Source organism: Anoplophora glabripennis, unplaced genomic scaffold, assembly GCF_000390285.2.
Source record: "Anoplophora glabripennis isolate ALB-LARVAE unplaced genomic scaffold, Agla_2.0 scaffold299, whole genome shotgun sequence".
In the NCBI taxonomy this organism is placed as follows: Eukaryota; Metazoa; Arthropoda; class Insecta; order Coleoptera; family Cerambycidae; genus Anoplophora; species Anoplophora glabripennis.
The window spans coordinates 199,592-211,645 of NW_019417348.1; positions in this window are offsets into that span (position 1 = coordinate 199,592).

The following is a 12,054-nucleotide window of genomic DNA, read 5'->3' on the forward strand; positions in this document are numbered from 1 at the left end:
CGTTGATATGTTCCCTACAAAAAAGACAATAAAACGTTTTATAGGTCTCGTGACTGCAAACAGTGATGAATTTTTTACGATAAAATTTATGAGGAAGAAGAAAGAAAATGCGTATCATTTTCCTGTTGTAGATGATGTCAGTGAAATGGTACTATAAACGGAAATTCTTGAAGTCCTAAAAGAGCCGAAAATGTTTAGAGGAATTTATTACTTTCAAGAAAATTTTGATAAATATAATATGAATTAGAGTTGGTAAACGTTTCATGAAGAGATGATGAAGAGTTTGATGCTAATTTATTATTATCCATGTTTTAAATATGTTTTTATGTTTATTTTTTGTTAAATGTTTAAGCTAAAGACTTTGTTTTAGTTTTTAAGAAATTATTGGGATTTATTTTTTATTATCTACAGAGATTTTTGTATTATCTACAAATATATATAGTATTTTTTGAGAAAGAAAATAGTTTTATTCAGTCGATTTTTAGTGGAGGCCTTAAACAACTTTTTTAAAAACTCGAGAGCAGGGCAAAGTAACCTATTTAACGAGTTATTATTGCAAACAACGGATTTTATACGAGTTGGCAAAGTAACCCGATTTTGCGGGTTATTTTGCAAAAATTTTAAACCAAAAAATTAAATACTTAGCAATGTCGTGGAACAATTTGCTTTGAATGGGATTGTAGACAAATGATAAATGTTTCACATATCTAAAATTCACTTTATTTGTACCAGCAATAATGAAGATATTCTGCGGAAAGTTCGAAAACCGGTGCACTTTGGTACCTAAAACGTTAAAAACTTTTTTAGACGTTATAGTTAAAACACACAAAGAGAAAAAGAAAAGCAATCAACTTGAATATAACCTACCGCATACTGAATATCTTCAAAGTTCAGACCGTCCTTTTCCCTTACAAAATTATGTAACACTGTACACGCTTTTACAATTTCGATAGCCGTATCTGGATGGACATCCAGTGGTCGATGAAATATTCTCCATTTATTGGCTAAAATACCGAAAGCATATTCAACGTATCTTCTTGCCCGACTTAAACGATAGTTAAATACTTTTTTCATGTAGTCCAAATGAGAAGCCATATATATACAAAGAACAAAAAGTTGCTGAGCCTAATCGCATTCATGATTCTGTCAAGAAGCGTCCAATAGATACATGTCCAGAGGCACCAGCGGCCAAACTAATAGATACAAATTCAGAGGTACCGTTACCAAGTACTTCCAAAAAGCAAAAGCACATGAACCTAGATGAGAAAATGAGCCAGTTTTTAGGTAGAAGGCTACCAACAGACAAACGTGAAGAACACCCAATGCTCTCTTTTTTCAAAGGTGTTCTGCCGGGCGTTACGTCTTTTGATGATGATGAAATTTTAGAGTTTGCCATCACTGATCCAAAAAATTAAAAAGCAGCGTGCAAGTCGTTTATACTCATCAAATTATAGTAGTTGGCATTCACAGTCAAGAGATCACATGCAACAATCTGTATATTCGTCACAAAACCAGAATGTGCACCCTCCAGGAAACCAGAATATGCTCCCTTCAGGTGGATATGGATATTCGACACGCCAACCCGTCGAATCAGCATCACCTGCTTGGTCACAACAATCAAGTTCTACTCAAGATTCGGACTTAAATTTTAGTAAATAAATAATAAATTTATAATTTCTGTTTGATCATGTATATTTCTCGTTTCAGGACAGAAAACGATGTGGGTTGATGCCCCGCGAGGTGGGCTGGACTCTTTATTATTGGAGTCCAGCCCGATGATGCCATCACCTGGGGCAGAAATAGATGATGTTCGTTCAATGCAGGACGGTGTCTTATCAACGCAGGATGTCTTGACATGTATGTCTTTTGTCATTTCCTGTAATAAATGCATATTTATAATTACGTATGTGTATGTTAGTAGCAAGAGTGAAAAAATTTACTATGTTTGTCATAGGTCAACAAAGTCAAATAGATATATGTCTACTTCACAAAGTGACCGACAGAAAGTTTTAAAATGTCAGAGTTCAGCAAAATTGATTGTTACTTGCTCTTCGACATTACAATTAATTTCCAAAGACGACAAGTTTACTCCCCGTATTGGATATAATTGCAATTTAACACACATACATCTTACGAAAACTGAAAGGAAACAAATTGCAGGTATTTTACCGTCTCCAGTGGACGCGAGGGCATAGGGGTTGGCAGTGGGTGATGCGACGATTGGGCCTGGGAAAATTATATAGACCGTGGGAAAATTTGTGCTTTGTCGGCGAGATCAAAGGGAGTCGCCGGACAGGTGTTAATTACAGGTTTGCAGCGCCCGCTTTGTCGGTGAGATCAAGGGGAGCTGCCATTCTGGTTTGAAGATGGCTTTGAGCAGACTTCAAGGTCATCCGATGGAAAAAATTTTAAGGAGCGGTCAGGTTTTCAAGGCCGTCTGAAAAACAGCCGATTCTGGGGCTACCTCCCGCCATTCGGTTTCAAGGTCAAATAGGATATTAGTGTTGTGACGTAATGTTTGAAGATGGTATTGAACAAACTTCAAGGTCATTCGGTGGTAAGATTACTAGGTCTTCAAGGCCGTCTGGTGGCTTATTGTTCAAGGTTGAATAGAATTAATGTGTGACGTAATATTTCAAGGTTATCAAATGGTAATCTTGACCGGATGTAATGGATTTTTTCATGATGGTATTAAGCAGCATTCGAGGTCATCCGATTACCCAGCCTTCAATGTCGCCTGGTGGCTTATACTTCAAAATCATACGATAGTAATGTGTGAAGTGATATTTTTGAAGTGGTATACGTAGTTGAAGGTCACATCACATTTTGGATATAGAAAGACACGAGTTTTCAATTTAGAATCATACTACCTATGCACATCAAAAGTTGGTACTAGTATAGTGCTGCTACGACCTGAATTATTAAGTAAGTAATAATTTTAATTATTTTCTATATCCTTTCGCTGTTTATCAGCTATCCTCAATGATGCATAGGTTTGTCAAAAATGGCCCGGAAATCTACGAGCGGGGGGATGTTCTGGAACATGTATGGAGTCGATTTTTGTTGGAATGAAAATCGGAGCTGCTCATTTACGGAAAACATTGCCAAAAAAATATTTTTTTATAAGGGGATCCTGAAAAGACCCATAAACTGGGTAGGGTAGAGGGGGGCATGTTCGGACACGGGGCACCTTCGGACATTTCATATTTCGCGCCTCCCGGTTTTTCTAGATATCTGTAATTGCATAATTTGGTAGCAGTGGTGCCTTGAACGTAGTGGACTAAACGACACATTTCCAATCGGCCGATTTTTTAAAGAAATTTGTTTTTATTTTCAAGTACCATCAAAGTAAGTATTTCACACATTATTCCTAAGGTGATCAAGTATTTTGGGTCACCATATTTTATTTTTCAATAGATGCATGTGAAAAAGTAAACATTTGTGCACTACATAACCTATATTTTAACCGACAGAGACATTCGGAAATATCGGTTGAATTGTTGAAAATATAATCTTGACTGAAGGGGTAGGTTCGGACACTTTGGTCGGGGCACATTCGGACTGTCCGGAACTGCCCCAAGTATAATCAGAAATTAACCGCCTATTGTTTTTTTTTTCAAAAGGACTCAGCGTTTCCTTTTTGCATCGTGACAGNACGACATAACATTTGCGCTTATAGAAGATAAAGAGGTTTCACTCTACGAGGAACTCCCCGACAGCGAAAAAAATAGAATACACTGATAATGACTAAATCTGTTTGTGTATCAATAAATTTAATAATGTTAAAAATAGCAGGATTTACTTGCATTCAATCTGCAAAAGCAATTAACAAATTGAAAAATATGTTTGGTTGTAAAGTAGAGCTTTAATTTTGCTTCATTTATTGCTTGTTTAAGATAAAGTAAGCTATTTAAAACTTTCGGAACAATTTTTATATCATTACTTTTTTCCTAAAACCAATAGTAGAAGTTCATGAAAACGTAAAAAAATGCAGTTTTGGAATTTATTTTGCAAGAACAACGACCCTCTCGGCATCCGTTTTATTAGAGACTTTATGGTTATCTTAAATATGTTATTACCTACCGATTACAACAAAAAAAATCCATTTGGTATGAATATCCAACAAATAACTCTGACTACCCGACTGCAGCTTAGGTTAAAAAAGAATTTCTGCGACTCGCACAAGTTCTTCTGGAAAAGAAAATATCAAGGTACTTCTAGCATGTAATGCTGTTGGAGGTAAGTCCTCACCGATGATTATATTTAAGGGGAAGAATATATGGGATCAATTTATGGCTCCAGAAAACACAGGTTCCCTGAACAACATACACTGTGATGAGTAATGGGTGGGTGCAAACGTCCGTGTTTGGAAATTATTTTCTAAATAGTTTTTATAAGACAATTTATTCAGAAAGACCGGTGTTGCTTATACATGCAACACATTGATAGAAATGTCGAGATGTGAAAATGTTATCTTAAAACTTCTTCCGCATTCTAACCACCTACTGCAGCCATTTGACTTATGCGTTATGAAGTCTGTAAAGGTTCGTTAGGATGCTAAACTAACGGCATCATAAAGACACCATATGGGCGTCAAACTACCAAAGAAAGAATTTTCAGTAATGATTGGAGAACTATGGATAAAAAACAGGTTTAAAAATGATAAGATTATTCCCGAAGGTACGAACCCAATGTTCTACAGCGGTCGAAACAACACAATAATTCTGTTCGCGGCATTGATAAAAATTATTTACCAATGCACTTTTTTTACCCCTGACATAACTAGGGCCTTTTCACACTATATGGTTTTGGCCGTACGGCAAAAAATCGAACGGCGACGGTCTCTTAGTGGAGTGAAGAAGAACATGCCGTGTAGGAGCCGTCCACTGCCATTGCAATCACTAGTCCAATCGAATTAGAGTTTTTTCGAGAGCTAATTAAAAGACGGTATATTATTAATCAAAAATTTTCGGAAGGGTGTTAGGACAACAGTTTGAGACCAATTGCCGGTTGCGGAACATTGTTCAAATAATAAAAGAAAACTCGAAAACCCAGTTTTTTGTATTCAACTTTTGAACCGTTGATGCTACTGAAAAAAAGTATAATATCGAAAATTCGTTAATTAGTTTTCTTGCAAATGTAAACAGAAAACATTTAATGAAGGATGCCGTTTGTTTCAACCCGAAAAACTTCAATGTAATCAACAAAAATGGGATTCCTTATGACGCATTAAAGCCTCTCGCACCAATTGCAGTCGATCGAGAATTGCTATCGAAAGAACTAGAATCTGTAGCAAACAGTTTCAATGAGCTGTCTAAAACTCTTTGGGATGAACACCTTCCACCTGGCAGCAAGACATGAATTGCTCAGATTCTCAGAATGAGGAAGGAGAGGACGAACATAACAAAGATGTCATAGATCAAACATCAAAGGACGCCATTTGTTTTTCCCGAAGCGGTTCGGACGCCTGCCAAAGTTGCACACCATGTGCATGTAAACGTTTGTCACGATATAACATGCACATCAGTACGTACTCCAACATATATGTCGCCTATTGTGTAAATCTCACGATTTCGTTCACGCAAGTGACTCATGAGAGACGATTTTCCGCGCTAAAGCACCTTAAGACGAGATTTCGGTCTTCACTGGGGCAAGAACTGTTGGATTCGTTGATTATCTTAAACACAGAATCGGATCTAATCAAGGATGACGACAATAACAGTTTTTAGGATCGAGTTATTGACAACTTGGCTGACACTTCTCTTTTGAAAAAAATGTTGATTGGTTAGCTTCAGATATGTTATAAGTAACTGGAACTATATTTACCTAATAATGTATTTCGCTGAAAATTAATAATTTGTATATTTCATTATTATCTGATAGTATCTCATCTACCCTTATCCCAGGCTTGTGAGGAGTCCTTAAAATCATAATGCCACCCGGTCCCTTCAGGCCCAGTCCGACCCAGCGTAGAACTACTCCCAGAATTTGATACTCTTGATGCCAAGGACAAAAACACTTTTGGTAAGTAAATTTTGACTAATACATAGATACTGCATTTATTTTCTTGAAATATAGAGTTACTGTCTAAAAACGCTTTTAATGCTTATTTTAGTTTAGCTACTTACTATGGTACTTACCATACTTTTAAAATTCGTAGAATAATGATGGGTATTGAGGGGATTGCTTCCTAAGTATAGAGATTTGCGTTGACATTTTACCATTTCGCCTGTTTCGTCATTTGTCTTCCTGCTGAAACTCCACCCACTTACCTGCCAAATTCAGATATGATTCTGCGCGGTGCGTTGTCGTCAAATTGTGCCATGAATCCTTCTTGTTACCACTTTTGCATATTGAGGTATTTTTAATAAATACAGGTTGGAATGGTATATTTATCTATTTAATTATGTTCAGAGAACGTAATTAAAGTGTTCTAAATCATTTTAGATTTAATTTTAGTGTTACTTTAGTTTTGATTGGTTATACTCCAACCAATGGGAGTTGAGGATAGTTTTTTGTAGCTGAAACTCAGGAGGGGATCCGTGCCAATTTTTCACATTATTACTTGCGTTGCCTGGCTGTGAATATTAGGTGTGTGGTAGTGTTTGGAAAATTTCTGTGATTTTGAAATCATTTTAGATTTAATTTTAGTGTTACTTTAGTTTTGATTGGTTATACTCCAACCAATGGGAGTTGAGGATAGTTTTTTGTAGCTGAAACTCAGGAGGGGATCCGTGCCAATTTTTCACATTATTACTTGCGTTGCCTGGCTGTGAATATTAGGTGTGTGGTAGTGTTTGGAAAATTTCTGTGATTTTGAAATCATCTCTTTGAGGATTTTTGTTTTCTAAACGCCCGAAATTGATTGAGGTTCCATTGCATTTTGGGTAATTTTTTGTGGAACCCGATCGATGCTCTTTCTTAGAAAAGGATCTGCATCCTCACTCCACGCCAGCCAAGATTGTGATCTCAGGTTTTCACGTATATAAGACCTAAATTCGCTTAAACTTGTGAAGAAGTTCCTGCGCAGTTCTTATGGGCTTCTTATGTTGGGCAATTCGGCGGAGTAATAGTTATGAGAGATCTCTGGAACTACAGTTGACTCAGAATCTACTTGGACGCACGCAAGTTATAAAATAGATTTTTTTTGCTATTCGTTCACAATTTAATATTTAATAAGTATAACATTATTATTAACTTAATCTTTCTGATATTTAATTAGTATTTTCCATTTAGTATATTTAACATTTTTTTTTTTGTATTTATTGTTCACTACGCCTTCTACCGCCATACTTTAATTTTTTTATATGTTACTTCATTATTCGCGGTCTTAGCCTTAAATATATTTCCACGACTCGGATCAAAGAAAAATTAAGGTGTTGTGATTGCTTCAGCTGTTATTTTATTTTTAAGCAAGAATTTATTTGCATTATCGAGATTTATACGAAGCCGGTGCGCTTGAGCTCAAGCGACGCTCGACTACGTAATTTTTTTATTCGCCTAATCACATTGATGAATCTTATGCCCTTAATTTTTTTTATTGTTTTTATTACTATTTATTATGGATTATTTCTATTAACAGTACTTTGGTTACTATGTCAATTTATAGGACTGGATTACTAGTGTGTGCGGCCTTATTTCCTAATAACAATTAATATTTGTCAATTTTCTTTAAACGAAATTTTAAATAATTACGATGGAATTATACCCGATTTTCGCACCATCAAAAAAACAAATTGAACTTCATTTTGGCGACCAAGTTACATTCTACACATTTAAAGATGATTTACACGTTTTCGCAATTCTCAAGCTCCCGAATTAAATTCGACATGGTATGCAGATAGAAAAAAACTCTTTTAGAGGAGAAAACAAGAATATGTGAGGCAGCCGCTCGATTTCTTGTAGATGTTCGATCTTCTCACTTTGATATTTTACTTTATAAATCGTCAAATTCTTTCACTGTGTGTTTTAAAAACTTGTTAGTGATAGAGTATGGCTTGTGTCATAATTGAGATACGTAAGTATTATATCAACGTTTTTTGCAACCAAATATATACATTGTAAAGGTTAGGTATTTAAAGTGTTGTTTTTCTAATACAGTATATATGAGGCACATTGATACACACATAAGAGAGGTATATTGATGCAGTGTATCAATGTGCCCCTATAATATGATTCATTATTTTAGGTAACACTGTTATGTATTTCAGGTTCTAGAAAATGGTTCGCACATATCGTAAAAAGACACATTTGATTGTGATGCCATTAACATCACAAATCAATTAGAGCTGCAGCATTGAAAAATATAAAAAACTACATAGAAATATAGATCCAGAGATCTCAGATGATTCAGCGTAGGAAGAGGTTCCTGCAGACTCAATTCAGAAAAAAAAATGTCACTCTAAATCTACGAGTCAACAAGTTTTTTCTGTTGAGGAGGAATATTTTTTAAAATCATCTCGGATGCATTATGGCCTTACCTACACTCAAGCTAGAGTATTGTCATATCAATATGCCAGCCTCCTGCCAAATTGTTCCATTCCAGAAGCATAGAAGTTCAATAAAATGGCAGGAAAATTTTGGATTCGGTCCTTTATGAAAAGACATTCGACTCTTAGTCTACGTTCACCTGAAAATACTAGTCTAACTAGGGCGACTACTTTTAATAGGGCTGTCGCCCTAGATAGATGCATTTTTTAATAATTATACAGGGTGTCTCATAATTAGCTGCCAACCCTGGATTGCATATATCAGCTGTACCGTCGCCGCCCCCGGAGGCGGCAACCACGCCGGGGGCGGCTAAAACATGGAGATACGTCTGTTTCGTCGATCTCATCGTGTTCTAAAAAGTTAGGTAAAAAGTTTTTGGAGTTTTGTCGTTTTTTTTTATGATTACGGCTCCGGGGTCTGGTCCGTAACTTTTTTCAGAATCGACGGAAAAAAATCTGAAATTTGGTATGGGGGCACTGTGAACGATGATCTACCGATTGCCTATATCAGCTGCACCGTCGCCGCCCCCGGGGGCGGCAACCACGCAAACATGCTGATACTTCTTTTTCGACAAAAAATTTTTGGACTTGGAATTTCATACATCTTTTTTATTGTTTAACTGGAAATAAATAATACTTTCATGTGTTTTTCTTAATATCTTTTATTTGAAAAATGACTTGTTTTGAAAGCAATAATGTATATACATACATACATTTTTTCGAAATTTATTATGTTCTGTAAAAAATTAAACCACTGTTGTGTGCGAACTGTACTCAAGGAACATTCTTGCAAGACTTGCAAAATATCACCTTTCAGTAATATTACAAATAAAGGTAGTAGGTAGGTAGGTAGGTAATATTACAAATAAAGTTCTTGTGACATTTTTTTTATTTCTGGACACCCCGTACATCATTTGTTAAGTTTCACCATGGCAACCTCATTTTAAATTCAAGCAAAACTTTTTTATGAAATAATAATAAATAATTTTTATGAAATAATAATTATGAAAAATACCTAGAAAATTTTTTTCAGGACACCGCAATGAGCGAAATGTTTAGAAGTTTGCACATATTTTCTGAACATCCTGTAAAAACTATAATGAAACGTTGTATTTATGCATTTCAGGTGTGATCAAATCGAAAATGCTATCCAATTTTTCACATTTGACATAGCATATACAGGGTCGCCAAAAATGAAAAATTAAGCTTAGCTAGTAGTAGTACGTGAATAAGAGACTTTGTTTTCCGGCAATATTGAAAGAAGATATTTTTCAAGCCTACAAATTACATTCAATAATAATTGATGAATGTTTCTTTTTCAAAAACACACAATTTCAATAGTAAACATTACATGAAAATAATTTTAATGTATTTTTTCGTCATTGCACATTAGCCTCCATATATCCACCTTCCATATTCTTTCCATACATGTGGTCGTTGTTGTGAAACATTATTTTGAAACATTTCTAATACTAACGGGAGTTATTGTATCTTCCCTTGTCTCCCTGATTACTCTCTCCAAATGGTCAATATTTTCAAAAGGCCCTTGCAGCTATACCTTTTAAATAGCCTCATAAAAGATAATCGAAGAGGGTCAGATCCAGTGACCTAGCGGGCCAGAAAATGTGAGAATATCTATAAATTATTTTTCCATTAAAAAGATTACTTAGATATTGTCTTACATCTCTTGTACATGTCTCATTGTGCACCATCCTGTTGGTACCACAATTGTCGTCTGTGATATATGTTCACTATTTTTTATGTTTCACGAAAAAATATTGGTCTAATTACTCTATCTTTATAAATCCCACACCACACATTTGTTATAAATGGGTCCGAATAGTAAAATTAGGATTAACATCACTACACCAACGACAATTTTGAGAAATCACTGTCCTATTGGAACTGACCGTTGCTTCGTCGAAAAAAATAATATTTCTCTAAAAGGATCATTTTCTAACTCTCCTTGTATCAAAGAACTAAATTCGAGTAGGTACTACGCTTGATTATTGTTTTTTTATTTTTGGCCACCCTGTATATACTATCGCAAATGTGATAAATTTAATATCATTTTTTCAAAATGCAGAACTTTTTATTAAGAATACCTTTTTTTGTAAAATTGTAATAAAAAAATTATCCATTTTGGAAAATTTAAAAGGGACACACTGTATATCCTGCCGATGCAGAAACTTTACTACTACTGGAAGTAGCGTACGCGCGCCTAATTGCTACACCGCGCGCTAATCCAGCTGACTGTCCCAAGCGGTGATGGCATTGCATAGCCACGGCTGATACAAATTTTCATATTCCCTATTCTAGCGTATCCATATGTTAGGTCACGGTGCTCATATCCGCCAAATCTAAACGCCCTTATTGGTCAAAGGTTCTCCTACCCCGTTCCAGTGATTGTTTTCGGGAATATATTCATTTATAGAAATCAGTCTACTTTTAATTTCGTTCAAGTACAGAGGGTAACATATTCTCTTCTCTAAACGAAAATTAAATCTGTGACTATCGACTTGTATCCTTATTTGTATTTATATTAATATAGTAAAGTATTAGGAGTATTAATAGTATTTAGTATTAATAGTTAATAATATTAATAGTATTAAGTTTTTAGTTTTTAGTTAATTAATAATAATGGATCCTGCAGATTTTATGCAGGGTCAAGTTAATTATTTTACTGTAGGTTCCTATTTAGGTTTGGGAGGCATTGAAACGCCCGAAAAGAAGGCAGCACAACATCGACAAGGAATAAAATTTTTAGAATATTTTCGAATAATTCCGAATAGACGTGATGAAGCTAATTGCCCAGATTGTGGCAGAATCCTTACAACGATAACGGATACGGCAAGGCATGGTTGGAGATACTGCTGTAATAACCACCCTACGAAGAAGAGATTTGGTCCACTGGAGAATACTTTCCTTGCGAGAACTCGTTTGAAAGGTGAGTTGACTGCAGATAAAATTGTCAGTATTGTATTTATGTGGCGGGAGCCACTTATACGTGTTTAGACAATTTTGTCTGTATCTCCAGAAACGGCTTGCTACTGGTACGATTTCTGTAGGGATGTAGCTTATGCCAATGCCTGGCATGACTATGTGCCTATAGGAGGTGCTGGAGACGTCGTTGAAGTGGATGAAACTCACCTCTTCAAACGGAAGTATAACGTTGGGAGAGTAAACACATGGAGACATATTTGGGTATTAGGAGGAATAAGCCGGACGACAAAGAAGAGATTTGCAGTAATAGTGGAAAGACGCGATGCCGAAACAATGATACCAATTCTGCAGCAATGTATAGATGAAGAAAGCTACATTTGCACGGATTGTTGGCGAGCATATGGGGAATGCGACGTAATTTTTAATGGACATGGAATTATTAATCATTCAGAAAATTTTATTAATCCACCCAAAGAAGAGGAACCAATATGGATGCCAGCTGATACGTTTAATGAAGAATGTTTGGACACGTTATGGAATGGACCACCACCCGTGCCAGGACAGCAACCATTTAGAAACCATACGCAGCACATAGAGAGAGCTTGGAGAGATTTAAAGGACT